A 26,522-nucleotide genomic window follows, 5' to 3' on the forward strand; every position below is an offset into this window, starting at 1 on the left:
TTACCCTTCATATCTGCAACCACATAGGGCTACCCAACCTCCCAAAGAGAAAGGGAAAAAGAGACCCAAATGCTGCATCAAAGGCATTAGTTCTTTGTTACATGTAACTTTTTTTTTTTTTTTTTTTTTTTTTTTTTTATTAATTAGTTTCAGGTGCACAAGACAAAGCAAAACTTAGACATTTATCATTTATATCCCTCACACTGTGTGAACCCCCCTCACCCCATCCACTATCCCTCTGTACGTTCCCAAAACCTCTCACCTTCCCCTTATCCCCACCCCCCTGCCCATCTAGCAACCCTCAGTTTTTCCTCCATTTTTCCAAAACTGTTTCTGATTAGTTCATTCACTTATTCTTTTCTTTAGATTCCACATATAATACATGTAACTTTTTATGTGTTCATTTTTTGTAATAAATGCCAAGTTCTGACTTGAATTGAAAACTGTGTAGATAGTAGGAGCACAGGGGAGATTAGAAAAAAAGATAAATGTACGGTGAAGAGCTAGAGTTTGTCTTGAATTAATGACAAAATCAATTTTTTAAAGCTCCAAGTTGATGAATTAATGAATGTGTGTGTGTCTGTGTGTGTGTGTGTATGTGTGTGTGTGTGTGTATGTCTGGTTTAAGTCTGTCTGGATCACAACAGAAGCACAGAGTATCAGGTTTTCTTTATTTCCACTAAAGACAAAACAATAATTGACAAATCATTTTTCAAAGGATTAGTTTCAACACAAAGGGGTCACAGTGGATATAATGCAAATGTTAGGAATGTTTACCTAGAAGAGTTGGGGAATTTCTCTTCCTGGGGCTAAGCTTGGGGTAAGGGGTAGAGAGAAGGGGACTCACCTCTAGATAATTAATGGTGCAATCTTGCCTTAGTGGATGATGAAGTGGTCAGTCTTCTAAGATCCATTCCATTCTAAGGTTCCAAAATAATAAAGACAGAGCAAATCTCTAGTGCTAAGGTAGGCCACGTTTTGGCTGAACCATCTCAATAAGACAGTGTTTGCATTTCCAGAAGACCTCTACTGGTATTGTAATCAGGGCAGAGCTGAAGCTACATAAAGTTCTATTGGAATGATATTGAATTTAGCATTTGTCCAGTGTCATTCTTCAGAGAAACACACTTTGCCCTTTCAAAGGAGTGCATTCAGCTGGACAACATTCTTGGTTAGCAAGTATTATTATGATAATATCTTGAGTTTATTTAGCAACCCCACCGTCTTTTCAGGCGAGCTCAAAGCCAGTTGGGCAGTCAGTCAACAACATTTATTGAAGTCTCTTAGTGTGTAGAGCTGTGTATTAAATCACTGTCAGACACCAGCCAGCCTAGTCCTCACCACACACCAGACACACCTCTGGGGCTGAACAGCAGTATTCCAACACACCCGCCTACTCAGGGCTGCACTCCCTCTCATCAGCTTTTATTTGCTTCCATTAACTTAGGAGTGTAGCAAACCTCTGTAAATACAAACTTGGAGATTTCTCCCTGCAGATTCTGTCTGGGCCAGACAAACCGCAAATATCCTCTCCAGGGCTAGAGGGCTGCAGGCCCACATAGTTAAAAGCAGGAAGCACAAATTTGCCTAAAAGTGAAAAGGAGCAAAATGACAAAATTAACTGAACATTTTAACTAACAAAAGGAGGAGGTAGCTTTCTGAGAGCTGAGAGCCCGTTCTCCCCAACCTGTTTGCCTGCCCGAGGTGGAGTAGAGGCTGGACTTTGGCCAAACTTCTGGACACCCTGAATTTTCCCCAGGATAACAGGAAAGAGCTTAGGTTGTGACGGAAGGACTATATGTTGTAAGGCTTTCTAAATGGCACAAGAAGTAGGAGTCTATTGTCCAAAAATTTAAAAATAGAGCTCGACCAAAAGAAAAATATAATTAAATAACTCTTAACTGATAAAAACTTAACCCAGCATGACATCATTTTCATTTTGATGAATGTGCAATTAATTTTTCCTGTGTGTGTGTTTCTTTGTGTAAATAAAATTGTACTATTCAATATAGGACTATTTTACATGCAAGACATAACATGAAACAAATGGTCAAATTTTAGCAGGCCCTTTGAACTTCTGTATTTTCTTACGTATAACATGAACAGAATGCCTTTAGATTTCTAAAACTGTGTTCTGAGAAATACTAGTATTAACTGAATATTATTTAAGTGCCACATTAAATAATAATTCAGTTTTATGACAAATTATGAAATGCCAAAATATAAATTTATTTCTTTTCAAAGATGCATAAAGTATCTTAGTCTCATGTTACTTTTATAAGTAAATTTCTATTAATTTTTCACATAAATAATATTTTCTGTGTTCTGAGGTGTATCCATTAATAATTGCCATGAACTGTGAGTAGCAAAGACTCTCAAAACAGTGGCCTAGGTATCAAGTTATAAGTTTCTTATTTAAAACAATTTCTAGATCCAGAAAATTTAAGGCTGGTATGAGAAATTTATAATGTCATCCAGGACCCAGGTTTCTACCAGTTGGCCTCTCCACCAACCCTGGGGGTGGTCTTGTCCTCATGATCCAGGAGGGTGCCCCCTTGTCACTCTAGGCAGTAGGATGGGCAAAGAAGGATGCACCCCTCATGTAACATTTTCGTTCACACTCTATTAAACTAAAATTAGTTACATGGTCACTGCTGGCTGTTAAGGAGTTTGGGGCATGTAATTTTGGACTGAGTGCCAATGTATACAGATAAAAATGGATTCTTTTCTAAGGAAGGTCAGGAAATGAATATTAGAGAGACACCCTGCTGTATCTGCTCCATTGGATATCCAAAAGTTTAAGAAAATTTGAGTTGAAATATTACTCAAATTTGGTCCCAGTCAGAAAATTTGATTTAAAAATAATTATTGATTGAAATCTATAAAAAATTCCAAGAGCAATCAAGGATGGGGGTGCTGCAGCTCCGTGTCTCAATATTTTAATGCTCATGTTGTAGGAGGCCCTATAGAGAACGGAGAGGGAGCCACAAGCTATAGGTTGAGGACATCTGGCAGAAGAGCCTGAGTTGGAAGCCTGAGAACTTGGGCACCTATGAGCTCCCTCTCTCTTTCTTTGACCCCCTAGAATGGCAAGAAAAAAATATGCTCTTGGAAATAGTTTTGCCAAAACAAAACAAACATGCAAATAGTTTTTGATGTTCATTAGCATTGATCTAGCTTTGCTAGTTTGGGATATTTAATACTTAATATGGAATATTAATAACTTGGAATTTTATTCATCATTCACAAACCTATAGTGGGGTCTAAAGCACTAGAATTTCGTTAGAATAGTTGCTGTTGTTAGAAATAAGTAATTAGCCACCTTTTGTTGTAGTTTTTACTCTTTTGTATTCAGCTTTCTCTTTGGCACAGTGAAAATCCAGGTTTGCTTCATTCATTTATTTATATGTTCTTTTTTTGAGCAAGTATTTCTTGAGCACTTTTCCATGGTTTTGGATTGGCTTCTTCAGAAAACAGATCTGAAACTGAGTTTATCACATGATGGTTATTAAGGAGCACTCTTGCAACTGACCACCTGTAGAGGGGAAGGGAAGAATCAGAAATAGGCAATAGGGGCAGTTGAACTGTGATGCAGGCTCAGCCAACATTATAGAGACTGCTGGGGCTAGAATGACCATTCAAATTGGTCAGGATCAAGACAGCTAGGCCTTTGAACCCTTATGGCGGTTAGTCACTGGGTGTCCCTGAAAATGGCCATAACCTTGGACTGGAGGTTCAATGAGTGTATTGGTTATAATAGCTTAGCTAACCATAAGAGCTGAGCAGAAGTGCATTTCTTTCTCACATAATAGTCTGTATGAGATGTGTTTAGAAGGCAGGAACTCAAGTTCTTTCCATCCTTTTCCTGTGCAGTCCCCAAGGTCATTGCCAGCTGCTCCATGGTGAAAGCTCCACTGCAGCTATGGTCAGATTTCAGGCAGTGGAAAAGGGAGCATGTAGAGAGGTAAAGCTCACTGTCCTAAGGCCCAGACCCAAAGTGGTGCATTGCACTCCACTCACATTGTACTCTGAACATTGAGTCATGTGGCCACACACAGCTATAAGGATGGAAATGTATTCACCTGGGCATCTACATGCCCAGTCACACCTCCATTATTGTAGGAGAAGGGTAAATGGATTATGGTTGATAATAGCAGTCTTTGTGACAACGGCCTGCAATTCCACTTCATATTAGCCTCAGTAGGCATTTTGGAGGTATACTATGGGGATTTCTATCACACAGACAGTAGCTCCTTGCATGTCACAGGTCAAACTTGTGCACTGATAGAGCATTGCCTGAAGCCTGGTGATCCACATGACTGCATCTTGGTATGAACAGGTGAGCTTTAAACAGTCTCTTGAATGGCAAGCACAGCAGCAGAGGAGCTAGCAGGCCACCAGCAACCTCCAGAGAGCTGATACCTCTGACTCTAGCCTGTTCTGTCTTTAATTCATCTCATTCATCAGTGTCTTAGCACCATAACAACTATCAAATTAACTGAAAATTCTTTTTTATGTCATTACAATTTTGAAAATATCTGAGTTTTTGTTAAAACAAAAGAAAACAAATCAAAAAAACTATTTAGTGAATGTATAAAATTACAATGTTAATATTGTTGACTGGAGGAGCAAGATGGCAGAGTAGATAAATGCTGTGTTTGAATCCTCCCATGACCACATTAAAATTACAACTAAATTATAGAACAATCAACCAGGAGAACCATCTGAAGGCTAGCTGAACAGAAGTACTATAACTAAAGAAATAAAGATGAGGCCATATCAAAACTGGTAGGATGGCAGAGATGCAAAATGGCTGGCCCCATACCCATATGTGGCAGTAAAGAATTGAGAGGGATATCTTGGATGCAGAAGTCCCCCATGAAGAGTGAGGGGCCACAGAGTTCTAGGGCCAGCAGAAGAGTCCCCACAAAATCTGACACTGAAAATCTACAGGTATTTCATCCATTGGAGTGAGACAGAGGGCTGCTATAAACCCAGTGCCCTCTTAAAGCACCCACACACAGACTCATTCACTCACAGGCACTCACCCTGGGCTCTAGCAGAAGTACAGTGACTCAGGAGGTGCCACAGAAATAAAGGGAAAGACTTAGTTTTGTGGCTGCAGGGACAGTTGCCATTTTCCCTGTGTAGAACCCTTCTCTTGTGCAGCCTAGAGGTAGGCGCCACCTTTCCTGTGTAGAACACTCCCTCACATGGCTGAATTTGATACTGCATTGACCTGGTGAGCTCCTCTTGCTCCACACTGGAAATTCCTTGGAACCCAATTTGCATGCCGCCAGAGACAATTTCAGTGGTGGCAACCAGTCCCAGGTAGAGAAGCAGTATTTTTTTGACATATCTCTGGAGTCTAAAGGCCCGAGGTGGATGATGGCTGGCCCTGATATGCTCGGAGACTTTTGAGAGTGGCCTCAGGCTCAACACTTTCACAAAACCTGAATCTGCATTACCCCGGTGAACACCACTTGCTCCACCCAGGTAACTCTCTGGGACCCTACCTCACCCAACTCACTTATTGCCTGAGGCTTTTTCAGCACCTGAGCCTTATACGTGGCTGGCAGGTGACCTAAGGTCTTGCAGTGCCCTGGGCCTTTTGCTGAGCTACCTCTGGCATAGTACTTGTTGCAGCCAGTCTTGGTTGACAGTGTGGCCTCTCCTATGTGCCTTCAGGTCCAGCAACAAGAAGCAACCATCTATGGATAGCTTTATAGCTCCTACAAGGTAGCCCTGGGTTAGTCACAAGCAATGGCTACACTTGGCCTGCAGGGGAGTCATTCCAAAGGGGCCCTAGGACCCACACACCTAGAAGCTGGGTTCAGACCATGACAGAGCACTACCTAATTAGTCCCACAAGAGGCACAACCAAAGAGTGGTCTCTACAGGAACATGAGATTGCTGGGACAAATCCCACTTCATGGTGTCACCTACCCCCCATATGGGAGCTTATATACTATGAACGTGGCCAATACTCACAGCCAGTCAGCCTGAGAGTCAATCCGACCCACTCACATACCAACAACAATCAAGGTTCAACTACAGGTGGGTACACACAATCCAGACAAGGGACACTCCTGGAGCACTTGGTGCAGGCGATCATGGAGACTGCACTACTGGACCACATCAGGCACCTAATACATAAGGTGACCCAGTCAAGACTGGGAGATGTAGAAACAAACACAGAGAGGTAGCCAAAATGAAAAAAAAAAAGAAATATGTCTGAAATGAAAGAACAGAAGAAAACTCCAGAAAAAGAACTAAATGAAATAAAGGCAAGTAACCTACTCGATCCAGAGTTCAAAATACTGATTGTAAAGATGATCAATGAACTTACGGGGATAATACATGAACTCAGTGAGAACTTCAACCAAGAGGTAGTAAGCATAAAAAAGGTGTAAAATCCATGAAAAAAGGTGAAAAATAAATAAAAAATACAATAACTAAAATGAAGACTACACTAGAAGGATTCAACAGCAGATTAGATAAAGCAGAAGATCAAATCAGCAAGTTGGAAGACAATGTAGCAGAAATCATTCAATCAAAACAGCAAAATGAGAAACATAAAAATGAGGATAGTTTAAGGGATCTCTCTAGGACAACATCAAGCATAACAACATTCACATCATAGAGGTACCAGAAGGAGAAAAGAGAGAACAAGGGATTAAGAACCTTTCTGAAGAAATAATGACTTAAAATTTCCCTAGCCTAGGGAATGAAATAGACATACAAGTCCAGGAAGTGCAGAGTCTCAAACAAGATGAACCCAAACAAGTACACACCAAGACAAATCATAATTAAAGTAGCAAAGATTAAAGACAAAGAGAAAATCCTAAAAACAGCAGGAGAAAAGCAGCTAGTTATTTACAAGGGAGCTCCCATAAGACTGTCAGCTGATAATTCAACAGAAACTGCAGGCAAAAAGGGATTGGCACAAAATATTCAAAGTGATTAAAAGGACTGACAACCAAGACTGCTCTACCCAGCAACGCTATCATTTAAAATTGAAGAAGAGCTAAAGAGCTTACCAGACAAGAAAAAAGCGAAAGGAGTTTATCACCACTAAATCAGTATTACAAGAAATGCTAAAGAGACTTCTTTAACAAGAAGAATGGGGAAAAGGAACATAAATATGAATAATAAAATGGCAATAACCATGTACCTATCAATAATCACTTTAAATGTAAATGGATTAAATGCTCCAATAAAAAAATATAAGGTAGTTGAACTGATAAGAAAACAAGACCCTTACATATGCAGTCTACAAGAGACCAACCTCAGATTGAAAGACACACATAGACTGAAAGTAAAGGGATGGAAATGAAGTGGGGGTAGCAATATTTACATCAGATAAAATAGACTTTAAAACAAAGTCTATAATAAGGAACATCATATAATGATAAAGTGATCAATCCAACAAGAGGATATAACTCTTGTAAATATTTATAGACCCAACATAAGAGCACCTAAATATATAAAGTAAATATTGACCAACATAAAGGTAGAGATCGACAGTAACACAACCATAGTATGGTACTTTAACATCCCATTGACACCAATGGACAGAAAGTGGACAAGGAAACAGTGGCCTTAAATGACACACTGGACGAGATGGATTTAATTGATATTTTGAGAGCATTTCACCCCAAAGCAGCAGACTACATATTTTTTTCAAGTGCACATGGAACATTTTCCAAGATAGATCACATGTTAGGCCACAAAACAAGTATTGATAAATTTAAGAGGGCTGAAATCATATCAAGTGTCTTCTATAACTACAATGGTATAAAAGTAAAATTACAAGAAAAAAGTGAAAAAATACACAAACACATGGAAGCTAAATAATATGTTATTAAACAATGAATGTGTTAAAAATGAGATCAAGGAAGAAATCAAAACACACCATGAGGCAGAGGAAAATGAAAACACAATGATCCAAAATCTATGAGGCAGCAAAAGCAGTCCTAAGAGGAAAATTCATAGCAATGCAGGCCTACCTTAAGAAACAAATATCTCAAATAAACTATCTAACCTTACACTTAAAGCAACAAAAAAAGAACAGCAAACAAAGTCCAAAGTGAGTAAGGAAGGAAATAATAAAGATCAGAGCAGAAATAAATGAAATAGAGTCTAAAAAACAATACAAAAAATCAATGAAACCAAGAGCTGTTTCTTTGAAAAGATAAACAAAATGATAAACCTTTAAACAAAGTCATCAAGAAAAAAAGAGATGGGATCTAAATAAATAAAATCAAAAATGAAAAAGGAGAAGAGACAATGCCCACCAGAGAAATACAAAGGATTATTAGAAAATACTATGAGCAATTATATGCCAACAAATTGGACAATCTGGAAGAAATAGATAAATTCCTAGAAACATAGAATCTTCCAAGACTGAGTGAAGAAGAAACAGAAAATCCAAACTGACCGATAACTACTAAAAAAAATTGAATCAGTAATAAAAAAAAATTCCCAGCAAACAAAAATCCTGGACTAAATGGCTTCACAAGTAAATTTTACCAGACATTCAAAGGACTGACACCTATTCTTCTCAAACTATTCCAGAAAAAAAAAATTTGAAGAGGAAGGAAGTGTCCCAAGTTCATTTTATGAGGCCACAATTACCCTGATTCCAAAACTAGACAAAGACATTACAAAAAGAAAAAATTATAGGCCAATATCTTTGATGAATATAGATACAAAAATCCTCAACAAAACATTAACAAACTAAATTCAGCAATACATTAAAAAGATCATACAACATGATCGAGGGGAATTTATTCCTGGGATGCAAGATCGGTTCAATATGTGCAAATCAATTAACATGATATACCACATAAACAAAATGAAAGATAAAAATCATATGATACTATCAAAAATCCGTAAAAAGCAATTGACAGAATCCAGCATCCATTTATGATAAAAACTCTCAGCAAAGTGTGAATAGAGGGCATATACCTCAACATAATAAAGGCCAGACTTCTGACAAGTTCGCGAACTCATTCTAGAAAAAATGCCACATACCTCATTGCTGAACATCACTATGGTCACCTTCAAGTACTCCCCTTGGGAAGCTATGCACCTACACCAGTGACTAGTCTACCCTTCAAATCAATTTTGGAACTCTCTGGAATGGCCATCAGAGCTGTTGTTGTATTACCCTTGATATCCTGAATGTCATCAAAATGTCTTGCTTTTAATATTTCCTTTATCTTTGGGTAAAGTTAAAGTTCATTGGGGGCAAGATCATGTGAGTAGGGAGGGTGTTCCAATACAATTATTTGTTTATTGACTAAAAACTCCCTCACAGACAGTGCCATGTGAGCTGATGCATTGTCATGATGCAAGAGCCATGAATTGTTGGTGAAAAATTCAGTTCATCTAACTTTTTCATGCAGCCTTTTCAGCACTTTCAAATAATAAACTTGGTTGACTGTGTGGTTGGTACAAATTCATAATGAATAATCCCTCTGATACAAAAAAGTTTAGCAACATCTTTGCAACATAACAAGTTCGTGAACATAATTGACCTCATACGACAAACCCACAGCTGATATCATACTCTTCTTGAAAAAACTAAGTGTTTACCTTAAGATCAGGAAAAAGACAAGATGCCCTCTTTCACCACTTTTATACAGCATAGTATTGGAATATTTTTTCTGATATATCTCCTTGGGCAGGAAACAAAAGAAAAAAATAAACAAATAGGAGTGCAACAAACTAAAAAAAAATTTGCACAGCAAAAAACCCCCAACAAAATGAAAATACAGCTGACTGAATGGGAGAAGATATTTTCCAGTGATACATCTGATAAGGGATTAATATCCAAAATTTATAAAGAACTCATACAACTCAACACCAAAAAGGCAAATAATCCGATTAAAAAATGGGCAGAGGACATGAATAGACCTTTCTCCAAAAAGGACATACATATGGCTAATAGACACATAAAAAGATGCTCAACATCAGTTATCATCAGAGAAATGCAAAGTAAAACTACAAGGAGACACCACCTTACTCCTGTCAGAACCAATAAATCTACAATCAAAACAAGTGTTGGGGAGGAAGTGGAGAAAAGGGAACACTTATGCACTGTTGCTGGGATTGCAAATTGGTGCAACCACTATGGAAAATGGTTTGGAGTTTTCTCAAAAATTTAAAAATAGAACTATCTTATGACCCAGCAATTCCACTTCTGGGTATTAATCTGAAGAAATCCAGAATACTAATTTGAAGACATACATGCACCCCTATGTTCATTGCAGCGTTATTTACAATAGCCAAGATATGGAAGCAACTGAAGTGCCTTTTGTTTTTTTGATTGAAGAGCTTTAATAAAAAAGTATATTACACCACAAATTAGTTTTCTACAGCAATTTCAGATAATACAATCCTTTTTTACAACTGGAGGGAGAGGTCAATAGACAATTGGAAGATGTAGTACATATACACAATGGAATATTACTCAACCATAAGGAAGTATGAAATTTTACCATTTGTGACAACATAGATGGACCCAGAGGGTATCATGCTAAGTGAAATAAATCAGACAGAGAAAGACAAATACTATGATTTCACTTATATGTGGAATCTAAAGAACAACATTAAAGAACAAACAACATAGAAAGAAACTCATAGATACAGAGTGGTTGGGGGTGGTAGTGAAGAAGGTGAATGGATTAAGAAGTACAAATTGGCAGTTATAAAATAGTCATGAGGATGTGAAGTACAGCATAGGGAATATATTCAATAATATTGTAATAAATATGTATAGTGCTGATGGGTACTAGATTAATTGGAGGATCTCTGTCTAAACAATATAAATGTCTAGTCACTATGCTGTACACCTGAATCTAATAGGAAATAGAAAAATATTGAATGTCAACTCTAATAGGAAAATAAAATAAAATAAAATAAATGTAAAAAAAAAGAACAGGGTCTTGCTTAGCCCACCCTAATAAATTCAGGTTTCATTGGTCTGGGATCCAGCTGGGCACTGGGGATTTTGAAGTGCCCATATGATTTTAAGAGTGGTTTTTCAAAGGTTAATAACACTGGTTTAGAAAGAAAAATGAAATGCTGAATTAATTAGGTGTGTGTGTGTGTGTGTGTGTGTGTGTGTGTGTATGTGTGTGTAAGCAACTTTCTCTTCATATTTTGGTTCAAGCAAATGAGAGAAGTTAATGGCTTAGGTGACTGAAGTGTCCATGAAAGTACAGCTGGTTCTAGACAAGGGTCGATTCAGAAATTAAAATGAAGTCACCAGAACACAGTTAATCTCCCTCACTCTTTGTCTGTCTCTCCCAATCCCCTCCCTTACATCCCTGCCCCCTTTCCAATGTCTCTTTTTAGCTGTATTTCCTCTATGTCCTCTCCCCTCCAATCCTGGTTATGATAGTAAGATGCTATCTAGCCAACGTTCTCTTTGGATCAAATCCAGCAAAGAAAATAAAAGGCCTACCTTTTTCCTTTTGGGGGTATTTTGAAAAATAAAATATACCATATATAAAAGAGAATGTACATAATGTAAATATATGATTAAAAATGTAATAATAAAACAAGTCTTATTTATCCACCACACAGGTTAAGAATTAGAACATCATCAATACTTTAGAGACCCCAATCTTTACCATCCATCTCACTCCTCCCCATAAAGAGAACCACAGAAAGTGTAGCTCATTTATTGCTTACTTTTGTGCTGTTTTTGACTATCTAAATTCAATCATACCATATATGTTCTTCTAAAAGTGACTTTTTAACACAATGTAGTGTTTCACTAGGTCCATCCATGTTGCAAATTGGTAAGATTTCATTCTTTTTTATGGCACAGTAATACTTCATTGTATAAATGTACCATAATTTCTTTATCCAATCTTATATTGATAGGCATTTCAGTTGTTTCCATGTGCTTGCTATTTTGAACAGGACCTAGAAGATATTATGTTAAGTGAAATAAGTCAGACTGAGAAAGACAAATACCATATGATCTCACTTATATGTGGAATCTAAAGAACAGAATAAATGAGCAAACAAAACATAAACAGACTCAGAGATACAGAGAAAAAACTGATTTTTGCTAGATAGGAGGGTGGTAGGGGCATGGGGGAGAATGTGAAGGGATTAGAAAGTACAAATTGGTAGTCACAAAATGGTCATGGGGATGTGAGATACAGTATGGAGAATACAATCAATAATGTTGTATAGATTATGTAGGATGCCAGATGAGTACTGGACTTATTGTGGGAATCAAGTTAGGGATTGTGTAGATGCCTGACCACTGTGCTGTACACCTGAAGCTAATGTACAATAATATTAAATGTCAACTATAATTAAATCTATGGGGTCTGGCAATTAAGTTAGTGAACTCATCCTAGAAAAAGTGCTTACATACCTCATTGCTGAATATCACTACAGGCACCTTCAGAGTGCTCCCCTTGAGAAGCTATGCACCAACAACAGCACCTAGTTCACTCTTCAAAGCAATTTTGGAACTCTTTTTCTGGAACAGCCATCAGAGGTGTCATCATATTACCCTTGATGTCTTGAATGTCATCAAAATGTCTTCCTTTCAATATTTCCTTTATCTTCAGGTAAAGAAAGAAGTCATCGGAGGGCCAGATCAGGTGAGTAGAGAGGGTGTTCCAATTCAGTTATTTGTTTACTGGCTAAAAACTCCCTCACAGGCAGTGCTATGTGAGCTAGCACATTGTCATGATACAAGAGCCATGAATTGTTGGCAAAAAGTTCCGATTGTCTAACTTTTTCATGCAGCCTTTTCAGAACTTCCAAATAGTAAACTTGATTAACTGTTTGTCCATTTGGTACAAATTCATAATGAATAATCCCTCTGATAGCAAAACAGGTTTGCAACATTGTATTGATGCTTGATTTGGAATGACAGAACTCTTTTGGTCATGCAGAATTGGCTGACTTCCATTGTGCAATTTTGACACTTTGTTTCAGCGTCATATTGGTACACCCATGTTTCATCACCAGTGATAATACAGCACAAAACATCGTCTTGCCTCTCCTAAAGTTCCTGGAAAACTTCGACTCTTCTTTGCTTTTGTTCATGGGTGAGCTCCTTCGGGACCATTTTGCACACACATTTTCATGCCAACATTTTCAGATAAGATTTTCCCAGATGATGTCATAAAAATGGCGGCATGAGGTGAGCATCATGAAATCTCCCCTGGAATTTACAACAAATTGAACAACTATAACTCCACAAAGGAATCCCTGCACAGAAGACAGGCAAGACTAAGAGGCACACTACTGAAATCATCTAAAGGTGGGCAAATTACTTGAGCGGGGCAGGAGTGCAAAGATGGGGCCACGCAGGCATAGGACGCAGACCTAGCTCCGTGCTCCAAGCTTGCTGCATCCCAGAACTAACTCAGCTGCAGAAGAGGGAAGAACTTGGACTGCTAGGGCTCTGTTTATGGCCCACAGGGCTGAGGGGACAGCATACAACACGGCTGAAGCCACAGCTCACGGCAGAGACCTCAGAGCAAAGACTGAGGGAAGAAGGCTGAAAATGGTGGTTTAAGCCCTCACTACTGAGCAGAGAATTGAAGCCTTAGGTACTGAGCCTAGCTGCCCCCCTCTCTACCCTTGCAGAGCTTACCCCGTCCCACTTGCCCAATGCTAGAAGCGGAACAGTAGCAGTGTCAGATCAAAAGAACAGAATATTGGCAGTTCAGAGAACGGTGGTCCACAGACACAGATTCACATCCCAACTAGTTCCAGCAAAGAGGTGGGGGGAGACGTGGAAGCAGGACTGGCTGTGTTGGTGGTCTTCGCCATCGCTCTTGGCCACCTCTCACAACCCAGCTGGGGGGACAGAGCCCCAGAGAGCAGTTTCCAGGCTCTTGGCCTCATGTAGAAATGTGCTGGCTCAGGTAGTAGATAGCCATCAGCTGTGGCTAGTTGGCCGTCAGCTGTAACCATTGAGCCATTGGCTGCTAATATAACTGCTGCTGCTACGTTGGGGAGTTGAGGAGAGTCAAAGAGAGTCGAGAAGAGTCGAGGAGAGTCGATCGGTTGGCAGCAAAGCAGACAGCAGGTCTAACGTCGTGTGAACCCAGCCTCCAGTGAGACCATAGTGGTATGACTCCCCTACCTTGGCTCCGTGAGTGTTCCTTTTTGGCCTAACCATATCCTGTGTTCTTATGTGGGGAGCGGGAGCAGAGACCCCGCAGGCCGCCCCGCACAACAAATGGCGCAGCGAGCAGGGTATGGCGCCGGCCAAAGCTCTCTGAGGGATGGCGGAGTAGCTTATACATATAAAAGCTCAGTCTTGTAAGCAGGGTACGGTGCTGGCCAAAACCTACCGAAGCATGGTGGAGTGGTTTGTGCGTGTGAGAGCCCAGCTTCGGGAGGCCCATGAGGAGCGACACCAGGAACAGGAGATGCGGTCTGCCTGGGAGACTCAAGCCTCCAGCTGGCACACTACCCTCTTGGCCATGGACGGTGTTATCTTCATTTGGTGATCTGCTGCAGCCTTAGTCTCCGAGGGTTGTGGACATCTTACATGGAGGCCTCCACCCACTCAGACACCTGGCACAGTGAGCAAGATTCCGACCAGGTAGGAATGGAGTCTGACTCTGGGCAGGAGGACGTGTGGCCCCCACACAGTGTGTGGTGTCCAGTGGCCACTGTTCTCAGGAGTTGGACCCCCAAGGAGGGGTGGGAGGACATGAATGTCTCTCCGGCCAGTGTGGAGAGGGCCCTGCAGGCTCTGGCTGAGCGGTTGCCGGAGGAGGAGAAGGCTACAGCTGGCCGCGTGGGCTGGATGTTCCTCACGGCCTTGAGTCTCAACATTGAAAGTGCGCTTGATGAAATGGCCCAGGTGCCGGACCATGTATCCCAGTTGGAGGCGCTGGAAGCCCGGGTCCGCCTGTTAGAACAGGGGCCCCACAGTGGAGACTCTGAGACAGAGGCAGAGGAAGCGAGTAGAGACAATGTAGCTCCCAATCCCCAACCCCTAATCTTGAAGCAAAGGGTAAAATGTGAGCAACTTTTGGGCCCCGGGGGCATTGCTGCCGGCAACCCAGCTGTGACTGAGTTCACAACCTACACCCCATACACTCCCATTGAGTTGCAAGAGCTGGGGAGGTGGTACCGACAGGGCCCTTGAGAGCCGGTCTCTGCTTGGCTATAACATTTATGGGATGAGGGGGCATACAACATTCTCTGCTCCCCAGGTGAGATGGAAAAGCTAGCCTTCGTGACAGTGCATCCGTCCCTGCAACAAAGGTTACAGAACTGCCATAGGTTGGCCCACGACCAGGGCAACCATTCTCTAATGCAGTGGCTCACTGCTGTGGTACGCACCGTGTGGGGACAGGCTGGCGAGCTGCCAGACACTGTGAGTCAATGGCAGTCATATACGGAACTTACCCAAATCATCTGTGAAATGGGTATGAGACATGCTATTTTTAACCTTAACGTGCAGGGCCGGATGATGAGCTTTTTACAGCCAGCATGAGAGATCTTGTTTTGGATACTGCACCTGCGAGTGCTTTTGGATCCTTTGTTGCTATTCTTACACCCTATGTAGGGCGACGGATCCATGAAGTTACAATTTCCATGGCCACCCTAGGGGATATTGAAAGCCGGAGGCGAAGGAAGTTAAGACAGGAGGTTCACACAGTTGAGAACTGGAATCCCAAACTAAAGGTAAAGGGGCGAGGTCGCGGGCCTCAGAGAGTAACACGTGCACAGATGTGGCATGATCTCATGGCAGCAGGGGTCGATCGGAAGAAAATAGACCGACAACCCAATGCACTCCAGCTGGAACTTTGGAAACAGTTGTGTCTGGAACAGCAATTCCGGAGAAGCATAAAGGAGAAGTCTGGGAAAGCGCGACCCATGTCCCTCTAGGACTTCATGCAGCCGCTTGAGGTGGACTACTTTCAGCTTGATTAGGGGTGGGGCCAAGGTACCCGGTCAGAGGGGACGAGCAGGGACTGGAGGCCCCACATGGAACTGTCCATACGTTGGTCCCCTTCTAATGTGCAGAGGGTTTTGGCCCTAGTTGACACTGGCGCAGACTGCAGTCTTGTTTATGGGAACTCAGAACTGTTCTCTGAACCAGCAATCTGCATTGATGGCTACGGGGGAAAGACTGTGACTATGAAAGCCGTTTCCTTACCACTGCGTATAGGAAGGCTTCCCCCTCGTACCTACAAGGTGTATGTCTCACCCGTTCTGGAGTATATTCTAGGGGTGGATGTTTAAATGGCCTCAGCTTACAGACATCGGTAGGAGAGTTCCGTCTCCGGATCCAGGTGGTGAAAGAGATGACACGCGGCCATGCTCACCACCCTCCTCAAGTTTTGCCACAGCCCTGGTGCGTGGTTACAGTGTGACAGTACCGCCTGCCAGGAGGACAGGAGGAGATTGGTCGTACAATATTGGAATTGGAGAAGGCACATATTGTGAGGCCAACGCACAGTCCCTTTTACTCCCCAGTATGGCCTGTCAAGAAGCCAGATGGGACCTGGCAAATGACTGTGGACTATAGGGAGTTAAATAAGGTGACGCCACCTTTGCATGCTGCAGTGCCTTCAATTCACGATTTAATGGATCGTCTGACTGTCCGCCTCGGGACATATCACTATGTAGAGGACTTGGCCAATGCTTTTTTCTCCATTGACATTGCACCCGAGTGTCAAGAGAAGTTTGCTTTTACGTGGGATGGGCGGCAGTGGACTTTTCAAGTCCTTCTGCAGGGATACTTGCACAGCCCCACTATCTGCCATGGGCTCGTGGCCCAGGATTTGGCACAGTGGGATCGCCCATCCTCTGTGGCCTTGTTTCATTATGTCGATGATATTTTATTAACATCTAATTCTCTTTCAGATTTAGATCAAGCAACTCCCTCTCTTCTCTGCCACCTGAAGTCACGTGGCTGGGCGGTGAATGAGGAAAAGGTCCAAGGCCCTGGCTTATCCCTCAAGTTTTTGGGTGTTGTGTGGTAGGGTAAGACAAAGGTTATACCTCAGGCAATTATTAATAAGATACAAGCCTTTCACTGGCCGACCAAGGTCTCCCAACTGCAGACATATTTGGGACTGCTAGGATATTGGCGGGCATTTGTAACCCATTTAGCACAAATGGCAAGGACCTTGTACAACATGATAAAAAAGGGGGCCTCATGGGATTGGACTGAGGCTATAGAGCAAGACTTCGTTGACACGAAACGGGCAGTGCAGCAGGCACAGGCTCTGCAAGTAGTGGACCCCGGCCGCCCATTTGAACTTGATGTTCTAAGAGGGGTATAGATGGGGCCTCTGGCAACGGCAGGAGCGTCTCCGGTTGCCAGTGGGATTTTGGTCCCAATTATGGAAAGGAGCGGAGGTCCGCTACTCTCTAATAGAGAAACAGCTGGCCGCTGTGTATGCAGCCTTAGTGGCCACAGAAGCCATCACAGGAATGGCACGGGTGTTGGTTTGAACAACCTATCTTGTCCAGGGGTGTGTCGGTACATGGACCCAGGGACCCAAAACGGGGGTGGCACAGACCACCACCCTCGCCAAGTGGGGTGCCTACTTGGAGCAACGTAGCACCCTTAGTTCAAGCCCTTTGAGCACAGAGCTACAACAGGTCCTGGGGCCTGTGGAGCTTGTAGCCCAGGCTGAGCCAAGTGCTCTGCCTAGAGTGGAGGATTTGGAGCCCTCGCCCTACAAAGAAGGACAGTGCCCAGTACCTGAGGATGCCTGGTTTACCGATGGTTCTAGCCGAGGGGCTGCAGCTGTTTGGACTGCTATTGGTGGGCAGCCCAAAACAGACAATATTTGGTTTGATACTGGCACAGGCCTGAGTAGCCAGTGGGCTGAGCTACTGGCTGTGTGGATGATAATCAGCCACGAGCCTGGGCCCCTTGTTATTTGTACTGACTGCTGGCCGGTGTTCCGGGGCCTAACGTTGTGGCTCCCTATATGGAAACACCAAAACTAGTTGGTAGGACACCGTCCACTGTGGGGTCAAGCCATATGGCAGGACCTCTGGGACCTAGGGCAGAGAAAGGAGGTGACCCTAATGCATGTCACAGGTCACTCCACTTTAGTGTCCCCAGGTAATGATTAAGCAGATGCCCTAGCATGGGTCCAATGGTTAGAACGGGCTCCTGCCACTGATGTGGCCCATTGGCTGCATAGGAAATTGCAGCACACTGGAAGCCGAACCATGTGGCAAGTGAGCAGGCACTGGGGTCTGCCTTTGAAATGGCAGGAGATAGCAGATGCCTGCTATGACTGTGCCGTCTGTGCCCAGGACAGCCCCCAAAGGCGTAGGCTCCCCTGGAAGACAGCAGATTACGTGAGAGAGGGTGCCCCTCACTCGCTGGCCAGTGGATTACATAGGACCCCTGCCTAAGGCTCGCAATGCGATATATGCGTTCACAGCAGTGGACGCTGCTACGGGGTTGATGTTTGCTTGGCCCTGTCCGGCTGCGGACCAGCGGCATACAGTGGTCGCCCTTACATGGCTGTGCGCCCTCTATGGGCACCCCCAAGTCATTGAAAGTGACAGGGGTACCCATTCACGGGGCAAGAAGTGCAGTGCTGGGCTGCCAGGATGGACGTGCAATGGTTGTTTCATACCCCATAATATCCACAAGCAGCTGGCATGATTGAACGCTATAATGGCCTTTTGAAGCAAGGTCTCCGGGTGTCAGAACACCCTCCCACGATATGTGACTGGGCCTCAAGTCTATGGGACGTCCTGAGAGTCCTGAACGAGAGACCAGGGAAGGGAGGACCCGCACCAGTAGAATCTCTGCTACATCGAATGGCCGCTCCCATTCAATTACAAGTCACCACCAGTGAGACTCTGTTAAAGCCAGGCTACGGCAGAAATGGAAACATTTTGCTGCTAGCACCGACATGCTTGAAAGCAGGGGAATGACAGCAATGGACGTGGCCCTGGCAGGTAAAAAGCCCCCAATATCGATGGTTGGGCCTGATAGCCCCTTGGGGTGGCTGATTTGACTCATGATTTGCAAGTGACGCCAGGGGTGGTGGCTGAGTGGCCACCGCAAGTGACTGTAGTATATGGAGGTCCCGATACCTGGATGATTTTGCTGGGAAATTATGCGCTCTCACTACTTCCTATTATGGGGTCCCCTGTTCTGTTACATGTTGAAACTATGCAAGGGACCCCAAGCACTGCCATAAAGGTCTGGTACCACAAACCGGGAAAGGTGCCAGTGGCAGCGACCCTCCTTTCCCATGTCAAAAAGCTAGCGTGTATCCTCCCAGATGGAAGGGATTTGCCATTGTTGGTTCCTAAGACTACCGTTTCTTTTCGTCCGTAGGTGTCAATAGGCTAATATGGCACAGGGACCCTCCCAGAAGACGCTTGTCACGTAGATTATGAGGCGAGACCCTGTAGGGGTGGAGTGTGGGGACAGAGCCCCAGAGAGCAGTTTCCAGGCTCCCGGCCTCATGTGGAAAGGTGCTGGCTCGGGTAGTAGATGGCCATCAACTGTGATTGGATGGCCGTCAGCTGTGGCTAGTTGGCTGTCAGCTGTAACTATTGAGCCATTGGCCACTAATATAACTGCTGTGGCTACGTTGGGGAGTTGAGGAGAGTCGAGGAGAGTCGAGGAGAGTCGGTCGGTTGGCAGCAAAGCGGACAGCAGGTCGCACGTCGTGTGAACCCCGCCTCCAGTGAGACCACAGTGGTATGACTCCCCTAACTATGGCTCCGTGGGTGTTCTTTTTGGCCTAGCTATATCCTGCATTCTTATGTGGGGAACGGGAGCAGAGACCGCGCAGGCTGCCCTGCACGACAGCATCCTGCCCCTGTCCCCAACTATCCGGATGGATACCTGCTGAAATACACAGGCTCGGATTCATGTGCAGGAAGAGATTTGGAACTTCAGAAGCTCTCCACATCCTTCCACGGAGGTGCCACCCTATGACCCAGAGGAACTGTTCATGGAGGAGAAGCCTGTCTCCCAGGGAATCCCCCCATTGTGTGAGAAGCTGGAATAGTGCAGAGAAAATATAACACTACAGTGTGAGAGAGAATAAAAGGCTGCAGTTGGGTAGAAAATAAACATTCTACCAACACCTACTGGAAAACAAAAGAAAGACCTCTTTCTATCAACCTGTTGTGGATCCCACTCCTGTAGATGTCTAGGAAGAGAAATAAAAAATCACTAACTGCCATGAGTAGCCATGGTAACAAGAGAGCTCAGGATGAAAGTGAAAAGTCTCCAGAAAATGAACTTAAAGACATGGAATTATGTACCTTAAATGACAGAGAATTCAAGATGTAGTTCTTAAAAAACTCAATGAGATACAAGAAAACCGAGGCAGGCAGTTTAATGAATTCAGAAACAGAATCAAACAAGAAAATGAACATTTTAACAAAGAGATTGAAATTTTAAAAAAGAACCAAATAGAATTTCTGGAGATTAAGAACTCAATAAAAGAAGTGAAGAATGAAAAAGTCAGCTTAGGTAGTAGAGTTGACCAGATGGAGGAAAGAATCAGTGACATCAAAGATAGAAATCTGGAAATGACACAGATGGAAGAAGAAACAGACTTGAGACTTAAAAAACATGAAAGAACTCTACAAGAACTTTCTGACTCCATCAGAAAGAACAATACCAGAATAATGGGCATATTGGAAGGAGAAGAAAGAGAGAAGAGAACAGAGAGTATATTCAAACAAATAATCAACGAGAACTTTCTAAACTTGTGGAAGAACTAAATCCTCAATTCCAGGAAGGAAATAGAACACCTAATTACCTCAGCCCCAACAGGCCTTCTCAAAGGCACATTGTATTGAAGCTGTCTAAAATCAACGACAAAGAAAGAATCCTCAAGGCAGCCAAGGAAAAGAAGACAGTAACCTACAAAGGAAGGCCCATTAGAATATCATCAGATTTTTCAGCCAAAACTCTACAAGATAAGAGGGAGTGGAATCAAATATTCAAACTCTTGAAAGAGAGAAATTATGAGCCAAGAATAATAGATCCAGCAAAGATATCCTTGAGATATGATGGAGGAATAAAGACCTTTCGAAACATACAGAAGATGAGGAAATTTTCTAATACACGACCTGCACTACAAGAAATACTGTAGGAGGCTATTTGACCAGCATCAATAGGGATAATTTGTGAAAACTAAAACATAAAAGGGGATGGGGAGAGATTAACGTCCTGAACCAGAATATGGGAATGGAGAAAGTAAGCATGCTAAAGAAAATGGTGTACTTCTAAATATGAAACTTTCTTTTACTAAACTTAGTGGTAACTACTCGAAACAAACAAACAAACAAAAACGCCCCAAAAATAGAAGTGAAATATATAACATAATAAAAGAAGAAACAAAGGGAAAAATCATAGAATCCCACCACATTGAAATAATAAACAGTATCAAAAAGGCAAAGAAACAATGGAGACACAGTTTTACCAGAAAACCAAAGGTACAATGATAGGAAATCCTCACATATCAATAATCACCCTAAATGTAAATGACCTGAACTCACCAATACAAAGGCACAGAGTAGCAGATTGGATCAAAAAAATAAACCCTACCATATGCTGCCTCCAAGAGACACATCTCAGCTCCAAGGACAAACATAGACTCAAAGTGAAAGCGTGGAAATTGACACTCCAAGCAAATGGTATCCAGAGAAAATCAGCTGTATCCATACTGATATCAGGTAAAACAGACTTCAGGATAAAAAAGGTAGCAAGAGACAAAGACGGACATTTCATAATGGTGAAGGGGACTGTACAACAAGAAGACATAACAGTCATCAATATTTACGCCACCAGTCAGGGAGCACCAAAATATACCAAGCAACTACTGACAGAACTAAAGGGAGAAATTGAACAAAAACACATCATTGACAACTAAACACATCATTGACAACTATGGATAGAATATCCAAACAGAAAATAAATTAAAAAATACTAGTCCTAAATGACACATTAGATGAAATGGACATAATTGACATATATAGAGCACTTCATCTTAGAACATCAGAGTATACGTTCTTTTCTAGTGTACATGGAACATTCTCAAAGATAAACCACATATTGGGACATAAAACTAGTCTCTACAAATTTAAGAAGATTGTAATCATACCAAGCGTATTCTCTGATCACAAGGCTTTGAAATTGGATATCAACGGCAAAAAGAAAGCAGGATAAAACACAAATATACGGAGATTAAAAGCATGTTTTTAAAGAATGACAAGGTCAAAGAAGAAATAAGAGGAGAGATGAAAAGTTACATGGAAACAATTGTGAATGAAAACACATCCTACCAAAATTTGGGGATGCAGTGAAAGCAGTCTTAAGAGGAAAATTTATATCATTAATGGCCTATTTCAAGAAATAAGAAAAACCCACTTAAGCATAAGACCTGAAACAATAAACTGTATAGAAGAAAACATAGGTACTAAACTTATGGACCTTGGTTTAAAGAGTATTTTATGAATTTGATTCCAAAGACAAGGGAAGTAAAAGCTAAAATAAATGAATGGGACTTTATAAAACTTAAAAGCTTCTCTGCACAGCAAAAGGAACCATCGACAAAATAAAGAGCTAACCAACTGAATGGGAGAAGAGTTTTCCAAACAGTGCCTCCGATAAGTGGCTAATATCCAAAATATACAAGGAACTCATACAACTCAAGAACAGAAAGAAAAACAAGCCAATTGAAAAATGGGCAGAGGACCCGAAGAGACATTTCTCCAAAGAGGACAGACTAATGGCAAATAAATATGAAAAAAATGCTCAACATCACTAATCATCAGAGAAATGCAAATAAAAGCCACAATGAGATATCACCTTATCCCAGTTAGAATGGCTATCATCAATAAGACAAATAATAATAAATGTTGGAGAGGCTGTGGAGAAAAAGGAACCCTCATACACTGTTGGTGGGAATGCAGACTGGTGTAGCCGCTATGGAAGGCAGTGTGGAGTTTCCTCAAAAAATTATGAATAGAATTACCATATGACCCAGCAATCCCACTCCTGGATTATCTACCCAAAAAATCTGAAAACATTTATCCATTAAGACATGTGTGCTCCAATGTTCATTGCAGCTTTATTTACGATGGCCAAGACATGGAAACAACCAAAATGTCCTTCCATAGATGAATGGATAAAGAAGTTGTGGTATATATACACAATGCAATACTATTCGGTGGTAAGAAAAGATGAAATAGGAACATTTGTGACAATATGGATGGATCTTGAGATTATAATGCTAAGCAAAATCAGTCAGACAGAAAAAGCAGAGAACCATATGATTTCACTGATATGTGGTATATAAATCAAAAATAACAAAAGAACAAGACAAACAAATGAAAAACAAAAACTCGTAGACACAGACAATAGTTTAGTGGTTACCAGAGGGTAAGGGGTAAGGGGATGGTACATGAGGGTAAAAGGGATCAAATATATGGTGATGGAAGGAGAACTGACTCTGGGTGGTGAACTCACAATGGGATTTATAGATGATGTAATACAGAATGGTACACCTGAAATCCATGTAACTTTACAAACAATTGTCACTCCAATAAATTCTAAAGGAAAAAAAAAATAGAAACTAGAAAAATCCTAGAAAAATGACCTCATGTTACACCTTAAAGAACTAGAAAAAGAAGAAAAAATGAAACCCAAGGTGATCAGAAAAAAGGAAACAGTAAAAATCAGAGCAGAACTAAATGAAATAGAGAACAAACAGACAATAGAAAAAATTAATGTGACAGAGCTGGTTCTTGGTAAAATTAATAAAATTGACAAACCTTTATGTATACTCAGTAAGATAAAAAGAGAAAAGACACTAATAAACAAAATCAGAAATGAAAGAGGGGAAGTTATCATGGATGCCACAGAAATACAAAAGATCATCCAAGAATATTATGAAGGGCTATATGCTACCAAACCCAGTAACCTAGAAGAAACGGATAAGTTCTTAGAAATACATAGCCTTCCTAGGCTGTATCATGAAGAATGGGAAAATCTAAATAGACCAATCACCAGTAAGGAAATTGAATCAGTCTTAAGAATCCTTCCCAAAAGCAAAAGTCTGGGACCAGATTGAAGAGTATCTAATACCTGTCCTACTCAAACTCTTCCAAAAAATTGAAGAAGAGACAATACTCCATAACTCATTTTATGAGGAGACATTAACCTGATACCAAAACCTGGTAAGGACAACACAAAAAAAGAAAACTACACACCATTATCTCTGATGAATACAGATACAGAAATCCTAAACAAAATTCTAGCATATCGAATGAAACAATGCATTAAAAAGGTTATTCATCATGACCAAGTGGGGCTCATCCCCGGGGCACAAGGATGGTTCAACATCCGCAAATCCATCAATGTGATATATCACATAAACAAAATGATATTAGGACAAAAATCATATGATTGTATCAATAGAGGCAGGAAAAGCATTTGACAAGATACAACATCCATTTATAATTAAAACACGTAATAAATTATGTATAGGAGGAAAATACCTTAACATAATAAAGGCCATATATGACAAGCCCTCTGCTAATCTCATAATTAACGGAGAAAAACTAAAGCCCTTTGCTCTACGTTCAGGAACACGACAGGGCTGTCCCCCATCACCTCTGCTTTTCAACATAGTGTTGGAAGTCCTTGCCAGAGCAATCAGGAAAGAGAAAGAAATAAAAGGCATCCAAATTGGGAATGAAGAAGTTAAATTATCACTCTTTGCAGATGACATGATGCTATATATAGAAAACCCTAAAGACTCCACCAAAAAGCTATTAGAAACAATCAACGAATACCGTAAAGTTGCTGGCTACAAAATCAACGTACAAAAGTTCATTGCTTTCCTGTATACTAACAATGGAATCTCAGAAAAAGAAATACAAAAAACAATTCCTTTTGCAATTGCAGCAAAAAGAATAAAATACCTAGGAAAAAACTTAACCAAGGATGTGAAAGACCTGTATGCTGAAAACTATAAGACTTTTTTGAAAGAAATTGAAGAAGACACAAAGGAATGGAAAGACATTCCGTGATCATGGATTGGAAGAATCAACATAGTTAAAATGGCCATATTACCCAAAGCAATATACAGATTCAATGCAATCCCCATCAAAATCCCAACAGCATGTTTTAAAGAAATAGAACAAAAAATCATCAGATTTGTTTGAAACCACAAAAGACCCCGAAGAGCCAAAGCAATCTTAAGAAAAACTAACAATAATGGAGGTATCACAATTCCTGACTTTAGCTTGTACTACAAGGCTACAATAATCAAAACAGCATGGTATTGGCAGAAAAACAGACACATAGACCAATGGATAGAATTGAGAACCCAGAAATAAAACCACATAAATATGGACAGATAATTTTTGACAAAGAAGCTAAAAACATACAATGGAGGAAAGACAGCCTCTTCAATAAATGGTGCTGGGAGAATTGGATAACCACGTGCAAAAGAATGAAACTGGACTGCTATTTGTCACCATGTACCAAAGTTAATTCAAAATGGATCAAAGACTTAAGCATAAGACCTGACACAATAAACTGCATAGAAGAAAACATAGGTACTAAACTTATGGACCTTGGGTTTAAAGAGCATTTTATGAATTTGACTCCAAAGGCAATGGAAGTAAAAGCTAAAATAAACGAATGGGACTATATGAAACTTAAAAGCTTCTGCACAGCAAAAGAAACCACCGACAAAATAAAGAGGCCACCAACTGAATGGGAGAAGGTTTTTGTTAACAATGCCTCCAATAAGGGGCTAATATCCAAAATATACAAGGAACTCATACAACTCAACAACAACAACAAAAAACAACCCAATTGAAAAATGGGCAGAGGACCTGAAGAGACATTTCTCCACAGAGGACATACAAATGGCATATAGACATATGAAAAAATGCTCAACATCACTAATCATCAGAGAAATGCAAATCAAAACCACAATGAGATATCACCTCACCCCAGTCAGAATGGCTATCATCAACAAGACAAATAGTAACAAGTGTTGGAGAGGCTGTGGAGAAAAAGGAACCCTCATACACTGTTGGTGGGAATGCAGACTGGTGCAGCCACTATGGAAGGCATTGTGGAGGTTCCTCAAAGAAGTAAGAATAGAATTACCATATGATCCAGCAATCCCTCTCCTGGATATCTACTCAAAAAATCTGAAAACATTTATCCATAAAGACACGTGTGCTCCAATGTTCATTGCACCTTTATTTACGGTGGCCAAGGCATGGAAACAATCAAAATGTCCTTCGATAGATGAATGGATAAAGAAGTTGCGGTATATAAACATAGTGGAATACTATTCAGTGATGAGAAAAGATGAAATAGTACCATTTGTGACAACATGGATGGATCTTGAGATTATAATGCTAAGCGAAATAAGTCAGACAGAAACAGTAGAGAACCATATGATTTCACTGATATGTGGTATATAAAACTGAAAACACCAAAAGAACAAGACAAATAAATAAAGGAGCAAAACTCA

The sequence above is a fragment of the Rhinolophus sinicus genome, chromosome 13 (assembly GCF_057876585.1).
Source record: "Rhinolophus sinicus isolate RSI-liver-muscle chromosome 13, RSI-T2T, whole genome shotgun sequence".
Taxonomy (NCBI): Eukaryota; Metazoa; Chordata; class Mammalia; order Chiroptera; family Rhinolophidae; genus Rhinolophus; species Rhinolophus sinicus.